Source organism: Podarcis vaucheri (genome assembly GCF_965113315.1).
Source record: "Podarcis vaucheri genome assembly, chromosome: 2".
NCBI classification, from domain to species: domain Eukaryota; kingdom Metazoa; phylum Chordata; class Lepidosauria; order Squamata; family Lacertidae; genus Podarcis; species Podarcis vaucheri.
This window is the reverse complement of record NC_138760.1, coordinates 17452066-17476588: the sequence shown is the minus strand read 5'-3', so window position 1 is coordinate 17476588 and position 24523 is coordinate 17452066. Positions and strand designations below refer to the sequence as shown.

At 47.8% G+C, this 24523-nt stretch overlaps 2 long non-coding RNA genes across 2 annotated transcripts in view; one reads left to right on the top strand and one right to left on the bottom strand.

Annotated features, from left to right (window-relative positions):
- Positions 1 to 414: 414 nt before the first annotated feature.
- LOC309526719 overlaps positions 415 to 24523 on the bottom strand; it is a 32789-nt gene continuing 8680 nt past the window's right edge. The window contains exon 3 of the long non-coding RNA XR_014216877.1: positions 415 to 2810. This is a non-coding gene — a long non-coding RNA (uncharacterized lncRNA). The remainder of the gene's footprint in view (positions 2811 to 24523) is intronic.
- Positions 19835 to 24205, top strand: LOC309526750. The gene is made up of 2 exons (XR_014216907.1): positions 19835 to 19952; positions 23782 to 24205. It is a non-coding gene; the product is annotated as an uncharacterized lncRNA (long non-coding RNA).

Sequence of the window (24523 nt, the reverse complement as noted above, 5' to 3'; positions counted from 1 at the left end):
GCTACTATATGTTTGCTTTCCTGTGTGATAGGAATTTTATGGTCTTAGATATATGGCAATACAGTGGTGCCCCGCAAAACGAATGCCTCGCAAGACGGAAAACTCACTAGGCGAAAGAGTTTTCCGTTTTGGAGGTGCTTCGCAAAACGAATTTCCTATGGGCTTGCTTCGCAAGACGACAATGTCTTGTGAGTTCCTGCTGGGTTTTTTTCCTCCTCCCCCCCTTTTTCTAAGCCGCTAAGCCGCTTATCAGCTGATCCGATCAGCAGATAAGCCGCTAAAAGCCGCTAATAGCGCTAATAGCGCTAATCCGCTAATCCGTCAATGTGCTTGCTTCGCAAGATGAAAAAATCGATAGACGAAGAGAATCACAGAACAGATTCTTTTCGTCTTGCGAGGTACCACTGTATTCATAACCGCACGTACATAGATCAGCACAGGAAGGCCAACCTGGAACCATTTTGATTCCTAAACTGACCAAATGTTTTCTCTGCAAGGTCAAACTGGAAAAGTCTCCCCATTGTCTCTTTCCTCACAAATCCTGTCTTAAGGACACATTTAAGATATGAATAGGGTGTGAGCCTGTGACCTGGCCCAGGAAATAAGTATTTTACCACTACAAAAGAATGGCCAGGCTCCCAAGGCAATCCAATCAAGTAACTTGCCAGACAGGAGATAAACTGCGACAGGAGAAAAACAACATGCAAATGTTCTGTTTTAGACAGCTTGTTTTTGTGAAGGTGCGATGTATCTGAGGCGTGGTTTTAGGTTACACCCCTTCTGTGATATATGCGTGATGTTTCTGGGGGTGGTCTTGATCTACAGGATGGGAATTTCAAAAGTCTTTATAAGGCCTTGCGCGCCATTTTTCTGGGTTCCTCATCCTTTCCTGCGGGTGAGGGGAGCACCCTGTTGCAACAGATCAATAAAGATCAAGCTTACTAGCTGCTTTGCTTCTTAGTATTCTCTGTTTGGCCTCTGTTATTCTCTCCTACCAATAGGGAACCTATGCAAGGACTCTATATGGGCTCTTGGATACCCCATAAGGGAAAAGGGCATATTTTTATTTACAACACCTGCTCAACGTTGTTTTTTTTTAAATGAGCAATTTTCCCTTTTTGGTTGCTTGTTTGGGGAACTCTGTTTCTTGTCAGGTACTGCCCACTATTTTGTCTGTGTTTTATTTGTTGGGTAGAGGTGTTTTGCCTAGGGTTTTTTTTTAGGGGGGGAGAGGTGGGGTTCTGAGCATCGCCTGATTTTCTTCTCTGAAACATGTGTTCTGTCCTGTCCATGACAGCATGGCCATAACTGGGGGGAGGAGGGAATGGGGGGGGGAAAGCTGCCCCCACTAAATCAAGTGAGTAACTAAAAATACTTAACTAAAGTAGAAATTGTAGAAAGATTTTGACAGATTTTTCTGAGCACTTGGGGTCAAAAGAAAGCAATTTAAAACAACCGTCGCTGAGACATTTCATTCCGAATCTGCTAGGCAGAGCCAGACAGTGGATGATGATGGGCAGGTGTCCTGTCCCATCCCCTCCCCATCATAAATCCTGGTTATGCCCATGCATGACAGTTTCTTTGATTCCCAAATGTGACTCTGGACCCAAAAGGGTTGGATCTTCCTGGCATAAACACTCCAGTTGATGTCTTTGAAAGACTACTCTACTGCTTTCATACCAGGCCTCTAGGGAGATGGGCTGTCATCACACTGCCTTGTCTCAGGTATGCACATTCTAGGAGACCATAGCCAGGGGTCAAAACCAAGACCTCTTGTGTGCTACAGCTGCCCTGTTCCACTGATCTCCAGATCAGCACAGAGCATCTTCACTCCTGGGTCCACAAAGGGGGCATGCCAAGGGACGCTGTTGCCTGAGTCTTTCCTTTGTGTCTGTGTACTAAGGTGCAGGTCATGAAGGAGTGGTGCAGTGGTTAAGAGCTGTAGACTCGTAATCTGGTGAACTGGGTTCGCGTCTCCGCTCCTCCACATGCAGCTGCTGGGTGACCTTGGGCTAGTCACACTTCTTTGAAGTCTCTCAGCCTCACTCACCTCACAGAGTGTTTGTTGTGGGGGAGGAAGGGAAATGAGATTGTTAGCCGCTTTGAGACTCCTTTTGTTGTTGTTTAGTCGTTTAGTCATGTCCGACTCTTCGTGACCCCATGGACCAGAGCACACCAGGCACTCCTGTCTTCTGCTGCCTCCCGCAGTTTGGTCAAACTCATGCTGGTAGCTTCGAGAACACTGTCCAACCATCTCGTCCTCTGTCGTCCCCTTCTCCTTGTGCCCTCCATCTTTCCCAACATCAGGGTCTTTTCCAGGGAGTCTTCTCTTCTCATGAGGTGGCCAAAGTATTGGAGCCTCAGCTTCAGGATCTGTCCTTCCAGTGAGCACTCAGGGCTGATTTCCTTGAAAATGGATAGGTTTGATCTTCTTGCAGTTCATGGGACTCTCAAGAGTCTCCTCCAGCACCAGAATTCAAAAGCATCAATTCTTCGGCGATCAGCCTTCTTTACGGTCCAGCTCTCACTTCCATACATCACTACTGGGAAAACCATAGCTTTAACTATACGGACCTTTGTTGGCAAGGTGATGTCTCTGCTTTTTAAGATGTTGTCTAGGTTTGTCATTGTGATAAAGCGGGATATCAAATCCAAACTCCACCTCCTCCTCCTCCTCTCCCTCTCTCATTTAAATAGATGCTTGTAGCTGCCCCATTGCTGCAGCTAGGGAAGCCCATCTCTGGTGGCGAGAACCAACTAGCAAGGAGCTCATGGAGGACACTTTGTCCACAGCCCCTTCAAACTTGGTCCTGGTGGAAAAAGGAGATTGACACAGTCAGCATTTTGCTATCTATGACTGCTTCCTGCAGATGGTTACCTGATCCCTTACAAGTGTTAATACAATCATGTAAACAATCACCCCTTATCAGCCAACCTGAAAGGTCAAAGGTGGACCTATTTAACATAGCTTTAAGCTCTAATGATCACCAGCTGTAATTTTTGCATCTCATTGCCATTCAACTCCCACCTCCTTTCTATGCCTGGGCTTAAGTCTCCCAAAGGTGAGGCAACAAAATGTGTTAGTCTGTAAGGTTCTTTGATTGTTTCTCCTAAAATTGCTTAGGATCTAAGCAATAGGAACAACAAAACAAGGATAAATGCAAATGACAAAGAGGCATGCATGCATAGGGGAAGGGTGAGGTATATTGGACTGTTGGGTTCTTTTTTTATTCCTGATGCTGTTTTGTATGGAATTCATGTTTACTATGCATGTTTTAATAGTACTACCATTTTGCTTTGTTCTTATGTATTTCTGCCCTGTGATTGTCATATGAAGGACACACTATAAATATGGTTGGGTGATGATGCTTTCTTCCTGCAAGCTTCCCCACACTCAGCCTGTTCTGGAAGGGATAATTAGCTATACCCAAATGCCAGGCACCAGAAGGGGCCAGCCTATGATAGCAACGTACAGTACCCGAGGTGGCAGCAAATCATTTCATTCCTAGGAGAGGGAGCTTATTCACACTAACCATTTGCCCCTCTCTTTCCAGGCAGGGGCCTGCACTTTAACACTCCATGTCCGAGCGTGTGGTTTGCTGCCCTGAGCATTCCCTGCAAAAATCTGCTCTCTAAAGCTGAATCGGAGCAAACGTCTATTCGGGTTTTCCGTGGATTGATGTGAACTCCGATTGAGCTTTAGAGAGTGTGTTTTTGTGGGGAAAGCTCCAGAGAGAGGGGGGAGGGGGGAGGGAGGGAGGGAAGGAAGGAAGGAAGGAAGGAAGGAAGGAAGGAAGGAAGGAAGGAGAGAGAGAGAGAGAAGGGTGAAGCGCTTGGATACGGTGCTTCAAATCATGGACCGGAAAGAGTATCTGTGGATAACCATTAACTCAGTTCTGTCTTCAACAGAGCTGTTTGGATTAAGCTTCATGAATCTGCAGCCTGTTTACTTCGCGAAAGCAGAGCTGAAGTGACAAATATAAAAGCAGTGAGAAGCATAAGCTGAGGAGGAGGAAAGCCCCAGGCCATCCAGCACTTCAGTGCAGGAGACAAATCTTCTGCGTCCCTTCCTAGGGTGCCAGCCACTAAGCCTTGAGGCTTCCTCTCATTGGACGAAAATAATTGCGGGCTCAGCTGACCCATTTGCCGGGTTTCAAGGTGTGACCAAACATTTAAATTGCGTGTTTTCATGGCTACACCCACAGTTAATTGAATTTACTCTTTACCAACGTGGGAGGGGGAAATCAGTTTTCAGCCCTGGAGCATTATTCCTGTAGAACACAGATTAGCTAAGGGGTCAGCAAACTTTTTCAGCAGGGGGACGGTCCACTGTCCCTCAGACCTTGTGGGGGGCCGGAGTACATTTTTTTTGGGGGGGATGAACGAATTCCTGTGACCCACAAATAACCCAGCGATGCATTTCAAATAAAAGGACACATTCTACTCATGTAAAAACACTGATTCCCGGACTGTCCGCGGGCCGGATTGAGAAGGCGATTAGGTTGCATCTGGCCCCTGAGCCTTAGGTTGCCTATCCATGGATTAGATTATTTCATAATGCAGTTAACAAGTAAAAAAAAGTGAGTAGATTCTATAGTGTGCATCTTGTGGGGCAACTAATATGTATACAGTGCTTGACTACTGTAATTCGCTCTACGCCGGGCTGCCCTTGAAGCTGACCCAGAAACTCCAGAGGGTGCAGAATGCTGCAGCGAGGCTCCTCATGGGGTCTGTGCCATGGGAGCATATTCACCCAGTGCTTTTCAAGCTGCACTGGCTCCCGGTGGAGTACAGGGTCAGATTTAAGGTGCTGGTTTTGACCTTTAAAGCCCTTCACGGCCTAGGACCCTCGTACCTATGGGACTGCCTCTCCCGGTATGCCCCACGGAGGACCTCAAGGTTCATAAATAGCGACACCCTAGAGGTCCCTGGCCCTAAGGAAGTTAGATTAGCTTCAACCAGAGCCAGGGCCTTTTCAGCACTGGCCCCGGCCTGGTGGAACGCTCTGTCTCATGAGACCAGGGCCCTGCAGGATCTGATTTCTTTCCGCAGGGCCTGTAAGACAGAGTTGTTCTGCCTGGCCTTTGGCTTGGAGCCAATTTGATTCCCTCCCCCTCTTTCTTTTTTCTTTTCCTTTCTCCTCCTGTGATGAGGCTGCATTTTAATATTTCAATATTTTAATGTTGTATTTTAATTTTGTTTTTAAGTTGTATTCATTCAACTTGTTTTTATTGTTGCTTGTTAGCGGCCCTGAGCCCGGCCTTGGCTGGGGAGGGCAGGATATAAATAAAATTATTATTATTATTATTATTATTATTATTATTATTATTATTATAGAAAAAAGAGGTACTGGAACTCACCCTGAACGCCTCCCTTCTCTTAGAATGGCAATGGCACCCACCTGAGAGGTGCCAGAACTGAGCTCCGGGGAGTTCCAGCTGAAAAAAGCCCTGTATGTTTTGACGCCCCACAACTGAGCATATGGAATATAACCACACACACACTTTTTAGATGCTGAATTAACAGCAATCTATTGGCTATACGTGGAAATTAGAATGCGGGCTTGTGGCTACCTGAAGAATGACATATCTATTTAACAGCTATTTGGAAATGTGTTGGCTCCCCCTTTTAGGAGGGAGGGTTTAACTGAGGGATGTGTTCAGCCAGTGGCGTAGCGTGGGTTGTCAGCACCCGGGGCAAGGCAAGTAATTTGCACCCCCTAACCCGTGGATTTGCGCCCCCTAACCCTAACCCCCAGATGTTGCGCCCGGTGCGGCCGCCCCCCCCTGCACCCCCCACGCTCCGCCACTGTGTTCAGCTGATGAATGAGGGTGTCATTTAATAATCTTGCAGCTGCCATTTTTAGGAGATGTTAATAGCGTATGAGAATTGGTGTGCTGCTATTATTATTATTTTTTAAGTGCATGTATAAGTAACAGTGAAATGCTGATCACGACTACACACAGCTAAGTGTTATTGAATCCACTGGGGCTTCCTCACCAATAAGCACAATTAGGATTGCAACCTTCATTACTCATGTGGTATGAACTTTGTGTTCTTAGCTTTGATGTTAGAGGACAATGGGTATGATGAGGCTGAGACTGTGTACTCACTATACAGTGGTACCTCGGGTTAAGTACTTAATTCGTTCTGGAGGTCCATTCTTAACCTGAAACTGTTCTTAACCTGAAGCACCACTTTAGCTAATGGGGCCTCCTGCTGCTGCCACGCCGACGGAGCACGATTTCTGTTCTCATCCTGGAGCAAAGTTCTTAACCTGAAGCACTATTTCTGGGTTAGCGGAGTCTGTCACCTGAAGCGTATGTAACCTGAAGCGTATGTAACCCTGGGTACTGTTGTGTATTGAGTCAAAGAATTTTATATCTGTATTATTATTGTCTGTATTTGCATTAGGGTAAAGTAACTGCCTTTTGGTTTCAGAGGGTACAGCTACTATTGGTTCATTTAAGCTGCTGTATTTGGATCCTCTGTCTTATTGGTTTCCTCCAAAAGGCAGGACTGTGATTGCCTGATACTGTTCCCTCCAAAATGTATCCTTTCTAGCTAGTCCCCTGTCCCTATAAATGTAGCTTTCCCATCCTCAGGCTTCAGTCTTGTTTGCTTTAATAAAGAAGTGTTACTAGAGAGCTGTCTCCAGCATATTATGTCAAGAGAGCTGAAATCACAAACCCCATGTCACAACAGGTACCACTGTACATTTAAAGCACATTCAAAGCTCATTATTCCCCTCAAATATTTCTGGATGCTGTAGTTTACTCCTCGCAGAGCTACAATTCCCAGCAGCAAACTGCAGTGCCCAAAATTCTCTGAAGGAAAGAAAGTGTTTTGAATGTGCTGTAAAGGTGTGGTATGGACACAGCCTACGAGTGAAGCAAGACAGATTCTTCCTCTGGATTGGTAAATAAGAAGGCAGGAATGTGGAGGCTGTCTGAGGTTATGGGGCAGTGCGCTGTTTGCCCTAATGGACTGCATTTCTTCAGAAGCTCTCACCCACGTGTCCTGTGTTCAAATTATGATGGAAGGGGACTCGTAATTAAATCTACAAGCATCGTTCCTGCAATTTTGTCCAAATCGTGGCTCCCTTGTAGCTTTTGAAAGCCATACCAGTAGTGATCTTTCAGACCACTGCTCACCAACCTTCTTTTGGGCCAATGGCGGCATACAGTGGTGCCCCGCAACCTCGCAAGACGGAAAACTCGCTAGACGAAAGAGTTTTCCGTTTTGGAGGTGCTTCGCAAAACGAATTTCCTATGGGCTTGCTTCGCAAGACGACAATACCTTGCGAGTTCCTGCGGGTTTTTTTTCCTCCCCCCCTTTTTCTAAGCCGCTAAGCCGCTTATCAGCTGATCCGATCAGCAGATAAGCCGCTAATAGCGCTAATCCGCTAATCCGTCAATGGGCTTGCTTCGCAAGACAAAAAAACCGCTAGACGAAGAGAATCACAGAACGGATTCTTTTCGTCTTGCGAGGCACCACTGTATATAATTTGGGTGATGTGCCATGGGAGCAAGTCACAAAATGGCTGCCGTGGAGGTTGTGGCATAACACAAAATGAATGCCACATCTAAAAAGAGCCAAAGAAGTGACAAGGCCACAACACTGAATGCTCACGTTCCCCCACCAACCAATGCAGAGAAGGGCACCGACATCAGCTATCACCACGCTTGCTCACAGAGAGAAGCTCTTTGTGCCTCTCGTCTGTTCAGAAGGTGGGTGTCCAATCATGGCACCCAGTGGAATGTGGCTGTGTTTAAGGGAGCATGTTCAATGCAGGAGAGACCGAGTTGCTGCTAAGCTAACAGAAACTGAACAGGAAGAGCGAACAGTCTCTCATGCATTGCAGACCCTCCAAGTGCCCCTGTTTTCCAGGAACAGTCCCGGATTTACAGAAGCCATCCCGGTTTCTGATTGGATCCCAGAAGGCCCACTTTCCCGTTTTCATTGGAGAAAAGTTGGAAGCTATGGAGTTATGTGACCCCCTGAGCCAAGGGAATACATTATACAATCTTTAGAAGACATCTGAAGAGAGCCCTATGTATGGAAGTTTCTTAATGCTTTATTATGTTTTTATATATCGTGGTACCTCGGGTTAAGTACTTAATTCGTTCCGGAGGTCCGTTCTTAACCTGAAACTGTTCTTAACCTGAGGTACCACTTTAGCTAATGGGGCTTCCTGCTGCCGCTGCGCCGCTGGAGCACGATTTCTGTTCTCATCCTGAAGCAAAGTTCTTAACCCGAGGTACTATTTCTGGGTTAGTGGAGTCTGTAACCTGAAGCTTATGTAACCCAAGGTACTACTGTATGTTGGAAGCTGCCCGGAGTGGCTTGGGCAGCCCAGTCAGTTGGGCAGGGTAATAATGGTGGTCAGTGGTGGTGGTGATTGAATTTTCATTGGAGAAATGTTGTGGGGTATGGCATTGTGGATTTTTGAGAGGATATTTACTGAAACGTTTTGCGGGTGCCGTAGGAGTTGCTCATGAATACCCAGGCGCCTATGGGAACAGTGATAACCGCTGTTTTCTAATTATCCTGTAGGACCACCCTCTTTAGATGGTAATGTTAAGCCAGCTCTGCTGTCTTTGGGGGCCCTCCTGTTATTCTGCCTTGGATGTCTGCTCCAAACTCCTGCCCTGATGGTACCACTGCAAAAAAAATAAGGGAGCCAGGTCACTTCTGCCCAGTGGCGTAGCGTGGGGGTGCAGGGTGGGCCGGCCGCAGCGGGTACAACATCTGGGGGTTAGGGTTAGGGGGCGCAAATCCACGGGTTAGGGGATGCATATTACTTGCCTTGCCCCGGGTGCTGACAACCCACGCTACGCCACTGCTTCTGCCCCCCACCTTAACTCAAGAACTCAATGTCCCCCTTCTGTTCTTTAAATGAAACCCCCTCATCACTGAGCGTTAACTGATGCAGACACCCCACAGGTCTGCCAAGGCCGTCACACGTAGTTCAGTCCCAGGGCAACTTCCCCTGATATTGCCAGCATGTCTGTGGCTACAAAACTGAGTTGAGACTGAACAGAGCCACACAAAAAATGGCAGGGGGAGAGGAGGGAGCTGACAAGGCAGCCCCAGATGCTTTACAACTCTGGCAAGAGATCAAAGCGGGAGACTCATCCTTTTCGCATTGAACTTGCTTCCCCTGCCATCACCCCCCATCCAGAGAGATCCCCATCAATGCACTGATGCTCCGGACCAGGATCTCTGTGGTGGCTTCAAGTCTAGCTTTGTGTGAGCATTCGCAGGGCAGAACAAATCAGGCCACCTGGCATTCCATGGTCGCAAACAATGATTACTGTTTTGGAGAGGACATGGAATTGGGGGAGGAACAGGAATGGCCGGCATCCAGAGAACAGAGATTTGGGAGCGAGTTAAAGGATTTTTTGCTCGGAAGCTGCAAAATGGAAATAAGGGGAGGTGATTAATAATAATAATAATAATAATAATAATAATAATAATAATAGTCTGTCATTCAAAGTGGAAAGACCTATTTTCTTAAAGATGTTGGATGGAGCAGGTCTACAGTTCCTTTGCTGGGTGAGGGGTGTGGCCAAGGAGCCTGGCTCCAGTTGTCGGATTTGGTGGTTTCTAGCAATAAAGTAAAGTAGGTCCTGCAAACCTGAAACCTGCCCGTTACCTTGCTTCAGGGCATGTTGCCCTCCAGACACCCCTGATCATTGGTCATGGTGAATGGGGCAAATAGAAGTGGTAATTCAAAACATCTCCAAGCTACCATATTGGCTACCCTGGCTTTAAAGGTAAAGGGACCCCTGACTGTTAAGTCCAGTCACGGACGATTCTGGGGTTGCGGCGCTCATTTTGCTTTACTGGCCAAGGGAGCCGGCATTTGTCCACAGTTTTTCTGGGTCATGTGGCCAGCATGAGTAAGCCGCTTCTGGTGAACCAGAGCAGCGCATGGAAACACTGTTTACCTTCCCGCCGGAGTGGTACTGTCAAGGGATGGTTAGCTGCTTGTGCTTAAAATTGTGCCCCTTCAGAGTTTGTGCGACCCCACAAACCTCTGTGTGTGACAGAGCTCCTCAGACATGTCTGCTCTAGTCACTAGTAGAGTCTGACAGTGGCTGTCTGCGGAAGCGCTTCCAGCAAAGAAGTTCCTTAACGGAAACGCGTCTCCTGGACTCACGACGTGGCAGCTTCCGGCGAAGCATGGGTCTCCCTGCAGTTGCTTCTGACACCTCCCCGCTATTTTCGCTCGAAGTGTCTCTCACCCCTTTCTCTCCCCTGCTGCTTCCTGCCTGGGCTGCTGCGTCTCTCTCAGCATTACTGAGATCCTCCTCCAGAGACCCCGCGCTCCCCCTGCTGGTCCCTGCTTTGGCTGTTGACTCTCTCCCAGTCTCTGGGAGCCTTACCACTTCCCTTTCCTCCGATGTCAGTTCCCTGACATCCACCTCCCCTCCAGGGCCCCCCTCTCCCCCGCCCCTACTTTCTCCTCTGGGCGGTGAGGAGCTGAAACCCCTAAAAGAATCCTCTTCATCTTCAGACGTCTCGAACAATTCCCTCCATCGGTCTTCGTTCCGACTCGCTGAATCCTCCTCCACCTCGGAATCAGCGAACCCCTCCAACTCTTCTTCGTCGTCGGTGGTGGCGAAGTATTCCCTCCGGAACCTCGCCACTGGCTGGGGTTTTCTAGGGAATCTCTGATGAAAAGTTTCAATCAAAACCTCGTCATCTACATCCTCTGCCCTGACCCAGGTGTTTTCCGACTCCGGCTCCCCTTCCCACATTACCAAATACTCTACTTGCTCTCCCCTCCACCTGGAATCGAGAATCTCCGCTACATGGTAGCTGTGTTCTTTCTCCTCCATAGCTGGTCCCCTATTGACCCTCCCCTCTCTGTCCCCTATATACGGTGACAGCAATGATCTGTGGAACACTGGGTGCAACTTCATGTGGTTCGGTAACCGGAGTCTGAAAGCCACTGGGTTGACCTGTTGCGTGACTTCAAATGGGCCCAGTCTTTTGGGTCTTAACTTCTTACAACCTCCTTTAAATGGTAACCCTTGGGTGGACAGCCACACCTGGTCCCCCACCCTAATGCTTTCCCCTTCCCTTCTGGTTTTGTCTGCCTGCCTCTTATATTCCTCCTTCGCCCTGTTTAAATTAAGTTGGAGCTGGCGATGGATCGCTTCCATTTCTTCAACGAACTGTTCTGCGGCAGGAACGCTCCAGTTCTCCCCCTCCCCCCCTGGGAAGGCTCGGGGATGACACCCGTGATTGGCCAAAAAAGGGCTCATCCCCGTGGACACGTTCTCTGCATTGTTATAGGCAAATTCTGCCAACGCCAGCTTCTCCACCCAATCATTCTCTCTGTCATTCACATAACACCTCAAATATTGCTGGAGGACACCATTAGCTCTTTCCGCCTGCCCATTGGTTTCTGGATGACGGGCAGTGGAAAAATTCACCTCTACATGCAATAAGCTCATGAGCTTCCTCCAGAACCTGGAAGTAAATTGTTTCCCTCGGTCCGAAACCACCCTCAAGGGGGCACCATGCAACCTAAACACATTTTCCACAAACAATCTAGCGGTTTCTTCTGCTGTGACCGCATGTGAGCAGGCTATAAAGTGGGCCATCTTGGTTAACAGGTCTACCACAACCATAATGGCTGTCTTCCCTTTGGACCTGGGCAGATCAGTCATGAAATCTATTGCCACTGCCTCCCATGGTCTTTCCGGCGTGGGTAGTGGTTCTAATAAACCTGCCGGTGCCCGCCTCTCCCCCTTGGCTCGTTGACATCGGTCACACCCTCTCACATATTCACGCACATCTTCCCTGACCTTGGGCCACCAGAATTCCCTGGTAACCAGCCACATGGTTTTGTGTTGCCCAAAATGCCCTGCTGTGGGGCTATCGTGCAGTTGCTTGAGTACCTTTTCCCTCAATTCCCCTTCAGGTATGTATAACGCTCCCTTGTAGTACAACGCCCCGTTTCTCTCCTCAAAACCCCCGGGTTTGTCTCCCTCCCTCCTGAGACCCCTGAGTTTGTCCTGGGCGTATTCATCCTGCACCGTTCCCTCTACCAGTTCCCTTTGCCCCACCAAAGCCGCCCCACACACCCAGCGGTCCTCGGGAATAACATGGGTCTCTTCGGGTGCACCCTCTCCCTCCAAATATTCAGGTTTGCGTGAGAGAGCGTCCGCCCTAACGTTCTCCGGGCCTGGTACGTAACAAATCTCAAAGTTAAATTTGGAGAACTCCTGGGCCCATCTCAACTGCCTTTGGTTGAGCACTCACGCAGTTCTCCAATACTCTAGATTCTTATGGTCCGTGCACACTTGCACCTTCTGTTGTGCACCAATTAGTAGGTGCCTCCATCTCCGGAAGGCCTCATAAATCGCAAGAAGTTCCCGGTCGTGCACCGTGTAGTTTCTCTCAGATTTGTTCAGCTTTCGCGAAAAGAAGGCACACGGTCGCCACTCTGACCCCTCCTTCCCCGGCTGCAGAAGAAGCACCGCCCCTATGGCTCTGTCAGAAGCGTCTGTTTCGACCCTCAGCTTTTTTTGTAAATCCACATGTAGAAGTTGTTCGTCAGAGGCGAAGGCCCTTTTCAGTTCCTCAAACGCTCGCTCCGCCTCCCCCGTCCAAACAAACTTCTTTTTGCTGCTGAGACAGTCCGTGATGGGCGCCGTCAGGTGGGCGAAGTTTCGGATGAACTTACGATAAAAGTTTCCAAACCCTAGGAACCTCTGCACATCCTTCTTGGTCTTGGGTGTTTTCCATTCCAGCACCGCTTGAACCTTGCCGGGGTCCATGGCCAACCCCTTGTCTGACAAGCGGTACCCCAGGAATTCCACCTCCTTGGTATGAAACTGACACTTTTCCAGTTTCACCCACAGTCTGTTGGCTTGCAGCCTGCTCAACACTTCTCTGACGTCTCTCACATGTTGCTCCTCATTCTCCGAATACACCAACACGTCATCTAAGAAGGCCACGCAATTCTTGTAGAGCAAAGGCCCCAGTACATGGTTCATAAAGGCTTGAAAACACGCGGAGCCTGTTTGTAATCCAAAAGGCATAACGAGGTATTCAAATGCCCCCAAAGGGGTGAACATGGTGGTCTTCCATTCATCCCCTTTCCTTATACGTATCAAGTTGTACGCCCCCCTTAGGTCCAGCTTTGTAAAAATCTTTCCTTTTCGCACCCTGGTCAAAATATCATCAATCCTGGGCATAGGAAAAGCCGCCGGCTCTGTCACTGCATTTAGGGCCCGAAAGTCACATACCAGCCTCGGCTTGTCCGTGTTTTTTTTATCCACAAAAAACACTGGGCTACCCCCCGCTGCCTTGGACTCTCTGATGAAGCCTCTCTTCAGGTTCTTGTCAATGAACGCTCGCAACTCCTGCATCTCCCTGTCTGACATGGCATACAACTTGCCTACAGGAAGCTGTGCTCCAGGGAGTAAATTGATCTGGCAATCAAAGGGCCTATGCGGGGGTAGTTGGTCCGCTTCCTTCTCGCTGAACACGTCGCTGAGATCAGCATACTGTGGTGGCACCTTCCCCTTCTCCATCACTTCCGTCCCTGCTAGGGTGGCTTGGGCCCCTGCTGACCCCTTTTCCGCCCTGCAGTGTTCTAAGCAGTGTGCGGAACCGAAGGAAACCACTCTTTGATGCCAGCCCACCAGCGGATCATGTAGGGCTAGCCAGCTCATTCCCAAAATAATGGGAGCGCCTCCCAAGGTGGCCACATTAAACGCTATCAGTTCTGTGTGCCTTGCCACCCTCATTATCATTGGGACGGTCTGCAAGCTGACGCCTCCTCCCAACAGTTCCCTGCCATCAATCGTGGTCACCTGCAGGGGGTTGCTTAAAGGGATAGTCTGTATCTGGTGCTCAGCAGCAAACTCCTTGCTCATGAAATTGCAGGAGCTGCCTGAGTCCAACAGCGCCTTTATTTTTAGGGGGTGTCCATTTTGCAGCTCTAGCGACACTTCAATCACTAGAGCAGGTCGAGGAGCTTCTGGCACTGGCACTTGGGGAAGGGGCACTTTCACTGCTCTTTGGCCTGGCTGCAGTGCCCTGCTGGCAACCAGGCGTTGGCTTTTACCTGCTCCGTTTCTCCCTGCTCTTCCCCCTCAACAGCTCCCACCATCCCTTGCCATTCCTTCCTCTGGGGGCAGACTCTGGCAAAGTGGCCTGGCTGTTGGCAGAGATAGCATTTCCGGGCTCCCTTTCCCTCCTTCTTCGCCCCCTCACTGGGCTTTGAAACTGCGCGCGCGCGGGCTGTTCCGATTTCCATCGGCTCTGCCGGCGGGAAAGCTGGCTCAGGAATGTCTGGAATGCGTAACTCCTTCCAACGTTCCCCTCTCCCTTCCCGCCTCTCCAAGGCTCTTGCCTCCTGGCGCGCTCCAATGGTCAGCGCAGATTTGGTCAGCTGATCCATAGACCCCGCCCTGGGGCTCCTGGCCAGCTCGTCTTTCACAGCTGAAGAAAGACCTTCTTCAAATAGCATCTGAATGGGTGCCGCCGATAAATCCCACCCCAATCTGTGAATCAGCATGGTAAATTCAGTCCAGTACTCACGGACAGATCTGCTTCCCTGCTTGCAAGCCATTAGCTGTCTGCGTACCACCCCTTCCTCAATATCGCTGGAAAACATGATATCCATTGCACGAAAGAATTTCATAGTGTCCTTTAGGATATCGTTGTGCGTTGCCATCAGGGGTCGAACCCAGTCCCGCGCCCCCTTCTCAAGATGCCCAATTACGAACGCAACTCGCGATTCCTCATCAGGGAACTCATCAAACTGCACATTCAGAGCATATTGCATCTCAGTCCTAAAGGCATGGTAATCCTTGGGGTCCCCCCCAAACTTCTGCACCAATCCTGGTACCTTTCTGGGGAACTGAGTGGTTCTCCCCTTTTTGTCAGCATCCTGAGCCCTTCTCTCCTCGAGCCTCGCCGTCTGCAGCGCAAGTTGGACCTCCAGAGCTTGATACCTTTCTTCCAAGCTTGGACCAGCTCCAACCCCTGCGTCTCCGGTTCCGACTGGGTTGCTCATGATGCTTTCTCCTGCACAGGCAGCGTACAGAGACTGTCAGACTGCTGTCAAGGGATGGTTAGCTGCTTGTGCTTAAAATTGTGCCCCTTCAGAGTTTGTGCGACCCCACAAACCTCTGTGTGTGACAGAGCTCCTCAGACATGTCTGCTCTAGTCACTAGTAGAGTCTGACAGTGGCTGTCTGCGGAAGCGCTTCCAGCAAAGAAGTTCCTTAACGGAAACGCGTCTCCTGGACTCACGACGTGGCAGCTTCCGGCGAAGCATGGGTCTCCCTGCAGTTGCTTCTGACACCTCCCCGCTATTTTCGCTCGAAGTGTCTCTCACCCCTTTCTCTCCCCTGCTGCTTCCTGCCTGGGCTGCTGCGTCTCTCTCAGCATTACTGAGATCCTCCTCCAGAGACCCCGCGCTCCCCCTGCTGGTCCCTGCTTTGGCTGTTGACTCTCTCCCAGTCTCTGGGAGCCTTACCACTTCCCTTTCCTCCGATGTCAGTTCCCTGACAGGTACCTATTTATCTACATGCACTTTGACGTGCTTTCAAACTGCTAGGTTGGCAGGAGCTGGGACCGAACAATGGGAACTCACCCCGTCGTGGGGATTCGAACTGCTGACCTTCTGAGCGGCAAGCCCAAGGCGCTGTGGCTTAGACCACAGCGCCACCCGCATCTTAGTACACCTTATAAAGTACACCTGCCTTAGGGTGTACTCTATAACCTTTTGGTAACTACACCTCATGGAATGTCTCTTGCCACCATACAATCCACTCCACTTTGCATAAAAACGTAAAGGCAAAGGGACCCCTGACCATTAGATTAGGTCCAGTCGTGACCGACTTTGGGGTTGCGGCACTCATCTCGCTTTATTGGCCAAGGGAACCAGCGTACAGCTTCCGGGTCACGTGGCCAGCATGACTAAGCCACTTCTGGCAAACCAGAGCAACGCATGGAAACGCCGTTTACCTTCCCGCCGGAGCGGTACCTATTTATCTGCTTGCACTTTGACGTGCTTTCGAACTGCTAAGTTGGCAGGAGCTGGGACCAAACAACGGGAGCTCACCCCATTGCAGGGATTCAAACTACTGTTCTTCTGATCAGCAAGCCCAAGGCTCTATGGTTTAGACCACAGCGCGTCTTAGTACACCTTATAAAGTACACCTGCCTTAGGGTGTACTCTATAACCTTTTGGTAACTAAACCTCATGGAATGTCTCTTGCCCCCATACAATCCACTCCACTTTGCATACCATCCTTTAAAACAGTGGTGTGCAGGCAGTGGACTAGGGGGACTAGCCTAGTCCCCTAAACATTCCCCTGGCACCTCCTTCCCAAAGCCCAGGAAGCTTCTGTGCAGCTTCCGGAGGGATGTGCGATGGTCTGACGGGGTCCAAGAGTCCTCCTGCCACCTTCCCAAAGCCTGCTTGGCTTCCCGCTCTGCAACTGAAGCTGAGGTATGCAAAGAAGGAGTTCTGCTGGAACACCACCACGCCTCTTTTCCAATCTTAGGAGCAGCTTTGAAAAATGTAATAATAATTTTAAAAGTTGCACTAAGAAAACCAGCTCCTCTGAGCATGCCTGGAGTGCTTTTGTGCTGGGCACCTGCATTCCCCTTTCCAGCTCAAGCCCCCAAGCTTCAAGGACAGAGAGCCTGATGTTTGGGCAGAGCAACAGCGCTAAAGATTCTGAAATCCAGCAGGGAGCGTGAGCAGGCCTCGCAATTTTTCAGATCGCAGAAGGAACAGCACATGGCTGGTGGGCAGGACGCCTCTCTCTGAGCCAGCCTTCCTGGTTCCTTCTCTTCAGGCCAGGGGGAGGGCATGTTCAGCCTCGGCAGACGGGGGAAGTCCACGCCACACCCTGGGTCCTGTGCTGGGGGAAGATAAGACCGCTGGATCCGTTCTCTTGCCTGCCCTTCCTGCTGCTGATTAACAGGAGAGAGGAGTGGCTGAGAGAGCTATAAAGCGAGGCGCCAGTGATCGAGAAAGTTGCCAGAGTGGTTGATGTCAGGGGCTCCTGAGCAGCAAACCGCAGTGAAGTGGCCAACCCACAAAATATCACAGCTCCAGAAGAGGGGACGCCCTGGGACCCATCAGCAACATCCCTTAAGCTGAGATTGAACTCCAGTCAAATGCCCTGCCTGAACTGGGAGCAGGAGGAGACTGGGAGTGAAGCCCACCTCGAAGCAGTCCATGCAGGCTGAACCCCGGCACTTCTCTTTTGATAAGTTACTCCCTCTAAAACAACATGGGTCACTTTTGTAAGCCTTTGGCTAAAGCACCATTGATGACCTGTTTACTGAGCATTCATTCTGATTTGCTTGCAGGGTGTTTATATATAGACTTCCTCTTAGTTGCTTGCCCCACATACATTTCCCAACTGCATCAGGGCATTTCCCCACAATTTTCAAACCAGTGTTTCTTTTTTAAAAGGGGGGGTGACTGAAAACCTGCATTTTCAGAATGTACAGTGGTGCCCCGCAAGACGAATGCCTCGCAAGACGAAAAACTCGCTAGACGAAAGGGTTTTGCGGTTTTTGAGCTGCTTCGCAAGACGAATTTCCCTATGGGCTTGCTTCGCAAGACGAAAACGTCTTGCAAGTTTGTTTCCTTTTTCTTAACACCGTTAATACAGTTGCGACTTGACTTCAAGGTGTGGTAGCCTTTTTTGAGGTTTTTGGTGATTTTTGAAGCTTTTCCAAAACTTTTCCGACACCGTGCTTGCAAGACGAAAAATTCGCTAGACGGAAAAACTCGCGGAACGAATTAATTTCGTCTTGCGAGGCACCACTGTATGTGCTTTGGGGTTTTTTTTTTTATTTACATCCTGCCTTTCTCCCTGTGCAGGACCCAAGGTGCCTGACAACCTGAATTAAAAACAGGTAAGAACTAAAACGCAGGTGGTGCTGTGGGTTAAACCACAGAGCCTAGGACTTGCCGATAAGAAGGTTGGCGGTTCAAATCCCTGCGACAGGGTGAGCTCCCGTTGCTCGGTCCCTGCTCCTGCCAACCTAGCAGTTTGAAAGCACATCAAAGTGCAAGTAGATAAATAGGTACCACTCTGGCAGGAAGGTAAACGGTGTTTCCATGCGCTGCTCTGGTTTGCCAGAAGCGGCTTAGTCATGCTGGCCACATGACCCAGAAGCTGTACGCCGGCTCCCTCAACCAATAAAGCGAGATGAGCGCTGCAACCCCAGAGTTGGTCACGACTGGACCTAATGGTCAGGGGTCCCTTTACCTTTTTAAGAACTAAAAACACACCAGTAGTAAATATTTTTAAAAAACAATTACCGTACCTTTCCGTGTATAAGACTATGTTCTTTTACTCTAAAATAACGTTCAGAATCTGGGCTCGTCTTATACACGGATAGTATCTCCCCCCATTTTCTTAAATTGGAGTCCCCAAAAATAGGGGGCGTCTTATACATGGGGGCGTCTTGTAGACGGAAAAATACGGTAAGTAGGCTACTGTGTTAGAAACAGCATTGGTTCAAAACGTGAACAATTCTGAAAAGCACAATGTCAGTCCATCTCAGCCCTACTTGAAGATGCCAGGAATTGAACCTGGTACCTACTGTGTGAAAAACATGCTCTACCAGTGAGCTAAAATTGAGTGCATCAAGTTCCCCTGCCAGCCCAGAACAAGCCCCTTCCCCAGGCCATGGGGGTTTGGCTGCACTCTCTTCCACCCAGTGGCGTAGCCTGGGTTGTCAGCACCCGGGACAAGGCAAGTAATTTGTGCCCCCTAGCCTGTGTATTTGCACCCCCTAACCCGTGGATTTGCGCACCCTAACCCCCAGATGTTGCGCCCGGTGCGGCCGGCCCCCCTGCACCCCCCACGCTACGCCACTGCTTCCACCTGCACTCTCCACCCCCTGACTGCTAACCCACCGCTGCTAGTATGGCAGCTGGGTCTTCGTTTCAGAAACGTAGCCCTTGGAGTCAGGGGCCAGAGTCAAGGAGGCAAGCATTGTTTTACTTGGCCCTGGAGCCAATACAAGCGGGTGGGTCTGCTGTATGTGTGATTAAGGCGAGCAGAAAAGTTATTCCACACAAAGTGAAAAAGCCTGTGACTTTTCACGTGCCTCTGTTAGCTTGCAGCCCTCAAGGAATTGTTCCAGGCCGAACCCCAGCGATTCCCAGTTGGATTTAAGGGTACGTGCCCTACTCAGAAGGAAATTCCACTGAATTCAAGGAGACTAACTCCCAGGGAAGTGGGGTCAGGACTGCTGCCTAAAGAACCTCTCCTGCAATGCTATGCTGGGTCACGGCGCCGCCGCAGCTTGCTAACTTCCCTTATTCCAAATTGTTGATCTGGTAACTTTAGTCTAGTGGATGGGGACAAACACAAGCCTATGCCTGTCAGATAGGAATCCGAGCTTGGCTGCCAAGCGCATTCTATGCCTGCATTTTGCTGGGGTTGGCGTGCTGTCTACGCCCTTCCCTCCTTCTGAAAGGTAACATTAACAAAACAGCCTCCCTAAAATAGCTCCTAGGCCACCCAGTAGCTGCAGGCCCGCATCTGCAAGCCTCTCTCTGGGCAAGTTGGAGCAGATCGGGCAAACAAGCCACACCCCAGAGGGACGTTCCTAAGCGCAACTCAGGGCACACCAGGGTAGCTTACTGAGAAAGCTCAACCCCTAAACAAGGCCGCCCCCCTCTCTGTGGGCTGCCACTGCTTTGACATGGGTTTGTTTTCTTCCTGAGAAGAGAATTGCCATAGATCTGAACTGCTGGTTTAAATTACAGGCTCTTCACAGGGAGAAGCCAGCAGCTTGGTTTGTGTTCCCTTGGACTGGGGAGAATTTAGAATTTGTTTCTCTAGGATCTGAGAAGCTGGGATCTGACAGATCTGGGTACAAGTGCCACCTCAAAAGCAGACAACTTAGTCTTCTCCAATTCTGTCATCACACATGGAGGTGGAATAATAATAATAATAATTATAATAATAAATGATTTATTCATACCCCGCCCAACATTATAAGTTAAGAGCATTTGCAGATGATCTTGTATTGACTTTGCAAGAGCCAAACACTAGCACGAAAAGGGCGTTAGAAATAATTCAACAATTCGGACAGGTAGCCGGATTTAAATTGAACAAACAAAAAACCAAAGTCTTAGGGAAGAACTTAACAGATATGGAGAAGAATAAGTTTCAAGAAGAGACAGGTTTAATGTTGGTTAAGAAGGTGAAATATTTAGGGGTATATTTGACATCTAAAAATTTGAATTTATACAAGGATAACTATGAAAAATGCTGGTTAGAAATTAAAAAGGACTTAGAAATATGGTCAAATTTGAAATTGTCAATGTTAGGCCGAATTGCAGTTATCAAGATGAATGTATTGCCTAGAGTGTTATTTTTGTTTCAAACTCTGCAGATTATTGACAAGATGGACTGTTTCAAGAGGTGGCAGAAAGACATTGCGAAATTTGTCTGGCAGGGCAAAAAGCCCAGAATAAAATTCAAAATACTTACAGATGCAAAAGAAAGAGGGGGATTTGCCCTGCCGGACTTAAAATTGTATTATGAAGCAGCAGCGTTCTGCTGGCTGAAAGAGTGGATGCTCCTTGAGAATACAGACATCTTGGATCTGGAAGGTTTCAATAATGCATTCGGTTGGCATGCATATTTATGGTATGACAAAATCAAAGTGCATAGTATTTTTAAAAATCACATTGTTAGAAAAGCGTTGTTTAATGTTTGGATGAGATATAAAGACTTGTTGGAAAATAAAACCCCTAGATGGTTGTCACCTTTAGAGGCTAAGACATACAAGAAAGTCAATATGGAGGTCGGATGGCCAAAGTATTGTGAGATTTTGGAACAGGATGGAGACAAATTGAAATTAAAGAGTCATGAAAAACTGAAACCTAAGGTACAGGATTGGCTTCATTATTATCAAATAATGGAAGTTTATAAACAAGACAGGAAAATTGGCTTCCAGGTGGAAAAATCAAAACTAGAGACTGAATTGTTAGAACCCAATACTAAGAATCTATCAAGAATGTATAATTTGCTGTTGAAATGGAATACACAAGATGAAACAGTTAAATCAGCTATGATTAAGTGGGCACAGGACATTGGTCATAACATTATGTTTGCTGACTGGGAAAGGTTGTGGAACACCGGGATTAAATTCACGGCATGTAATGCCTTGAGAGAAAACATTATGAAAATGATATATAGGTGGTACATGACCCCAGTCAAGCTTGCTAAAATTTACCACTTGCCTGACAATAAATGTTGGAAATGTAAAGAAACTGAAGGTACTTTTTACCACCTTTGGTGGACGTGCCCGAAGATTAAGGCTTTCTGGGAAATGATATATAATGAAATGAAAAAGGTACTTAAATGTACTTTTCTTAAGAAACCAGAGGCCTTTCTCTTGGGCATTGTCGGCCAATTGGTGCCAAAGAAAGATAGAACTTTTTTCATGTATGCAACAACAGCAGCAAGAATACTCATTGCTAAGTATTGGAAGACACAAGATCTACCCACCTTGGAAGAATGGCAGATGAAAGTGATGGACTATATGACATTGGCCGAGATGACTGGCAGAATCCGTGACCAGGGGAAAGAGACTGCAGAAGAAGATTGGAAGAAATTTAAAATCTATCTTAAGGACTATTATAAACTTGATGAATGCTAAAATGTCAAGGTTTGTTCAGAAAGAAAGGGCTACAGTGACATAAGATTGGGATTATGAGAAGATTAATGATAGAGGTTTGAAAGAACTATATATAAGTTGCTAAAAAACTTTGGACATGTGGATGCAGAAAGGGGAGGTATGGGGGAGTCTGAGAAAAGAGGTTTATGAAAAATTGTTATGAAATAATGTATGTGTTTGTTTGTCCCTTTATATGTTTGTTTGTTATAAAACTTTGTAAAACCAATAAAAAATATTTAAAAAAAAATATTCATTGTCGGCCAGAAGGTGTCTAAAAAGGATAGAACCTTTTTTATGTACGCTACAACAGCAGCAAGAATTCTTATTGCTAAGCATTGGAAGACCCAAGATTTGCCCACACTGGAGGACTGGCACACGCAACTGATGAACTACATGGAATTAGCCGAGATGACTGCAAGGATCCGAGACTTGGGAGAAGAAGCAATGGAGGAGGACTGGAAAAAACTTAAAGACTATTTGCAAAAGTATTATAAGTTATATGAAACATAAGATGTCGTGTGATTGGGAATCTAGCCCCAGTAACAAAACTTAATTATTTATGAAATTTGATAAGATTTACGAAAGAACCAAGGTTTAAATGGGTAAAAACGATATTATGGTATATTGCTTAGAGTATATGTTGATCAAGAGGTTTAAACTTAAATTGTAATTGAAAATAGAAAGAAACACACGAAATAAGGATATAATTTGCTGATAAATTTATTGTCAAGAAATGCATTCTGCGAGGGATGGGGGAAGTCCAATGGAAATTTCAAATGAGTTATCGAAATGGTCGTGTTTTTCTTTTTCCTTTTTTTTCTCGTCTTTTTTTCTTTCTATTTCTTTGTTATTTCTGCAAAAAATGTAATAAAAATTATTATAAAAAAAAAAAAAAAAAATTCATACCCCGCCCATCTGGCTGGGTTTCCCCAGCCACTCTGGGCGGCTTCCAACAAAACACTAAAATACAATAACCTATTAAACATTAAAAGCTTCCCTAAACAGGGCTGCCTTCAGATGTCTTCTAAAAGTCTGGTAGTTCTTTTTCTCTTTGACATCTGGTGGGAGGGCGTTCCACAGGGCGGGTGCCACTACCGAGAAGGCCCTCTGCCTGGTTCCCTGTAACTTGGCTTCTCACGGCGAGGGAACCGCCAGAAGGCCTTCGGCACTGGACCTCAGTGTCCGGGCAGAACGATGGAGGTGGAGACGCCCCTTCAGGTATACTGGAATAGACTTTGTCCACTGCCTTGTTCCATCTCTACACAAGTGGAATGTGGCAAAACAGAGGATTCTGCACATGGACAGATGTGCACATATAGAACCTCACCTTCTGATGAATGCGTGGCGGTCAGGGATGGGGTCAGTGGATGTGATGCTGCTTCCCGTTCAGTCAATGCATGTGTTATAAGGGGGGGGGGACTGCTCCTTGCCCTTATGGGGTATCCAAGAGCCCATATAGTGGCTCCCCTATCTGTAGGAGAAAACAACAGAGGCCAACCAGAGTACAGTCATACCTTGGTTTTCAAACAGCTTAGTTCTCAAACGTTTTGGCTACCAAATGCCGCAAATTCGGAAGTGAGTGTTCCGGTTTGTGAACTATTTTGGGAAGCAGAATGTCCGACGCGGCTTCTGACTGGCTGCAATCAGAAGCCGCGTTCTGGTTTCCGAATGTTTTGGAAGTCAAACGGACTTCTGGAACAGATTCCGTTCGACTTCCAAGGTGTGACTGTATATTGAGAAGCAAAACGGCTAGTAAGCCTGATCTTTATTAAATTGTTGCAACAGGGTCCTCACACTTATATAGCCCTTATATAGACTTTTGAAACTGCCCACCTTGTAGCCCAAGACCACCCCCCTAAAACATCATGCATACATCACAGAAGAAGGCGATCTACAACAGAGAAGGTGGTCTACAGCAGAAATCCTGTCTGCCAGGATACCTGACAATGGCCACTGATTGCATGGATGATGGGAAGGGGGGCTATTGTGCTGCCCTAAGCAACAAACTCTTTAAAACTTCACGAGGGTGCTGTGAGAGCTGCTTTTTCCATTGATTGATCCAGTGCTATTTTTCTAGGTGACGGAACTCACCATGAACGCCTGCCTTGCTCTCCTATAATGGCAGTGGTGCCCACCTAAGAGGTGCCAGAAAGGAGTTCGAGTTGTGGCTGAAAAAAAGCCCCCGATTCATCCCACACCACTGCTGTTAATAGTTAAGGCATGGAACATCATAGGCAGAGGGGCTTAAGTGCGGCTTTACTCCCTCACCCACCCGCAACCTGCCCTGGTGACATTTTTCTGATAAAGATCCTCACGCTAGGCTTGTCATGGGATGAATTCTGTCTTTGGTATTTAATGGGCAGACTCATAAATGATATACGATATCTTTATTGTCATTGTCCCATGCAGAACAATGAAATTGAAAAACTACATAAAACATTCAAAACCCCCTAAAAACTCTGAAACCCCATTTTAAAATACACTATACTATAGAGACCCCTTATGCTGCGTTTAGAACCAGAATTGCATTAGCGTAGAAACTGTTTCTCAGGCGGCTAGTCCTGGCCTTTATAACTCTATACCTTCTTCCAGAAGGCAGAAGCTGAAAGAGATCATTTCCGGGGTGCGTACTATCCTGCGCTATCTCTGCCGCTTTCTTATGGCACCTGGCAGCATAGATTTGATCTAAGATGGAAAGAGTGCACCCAATTATTCTCTCTGCAGTCTTTACAACCCTGGACAGCATTGTTTTTCCCCTGGCCGTGCAGCTCCCAAACCACACACACAGACCATAAGTTAATACACTCTCCACAATGCAA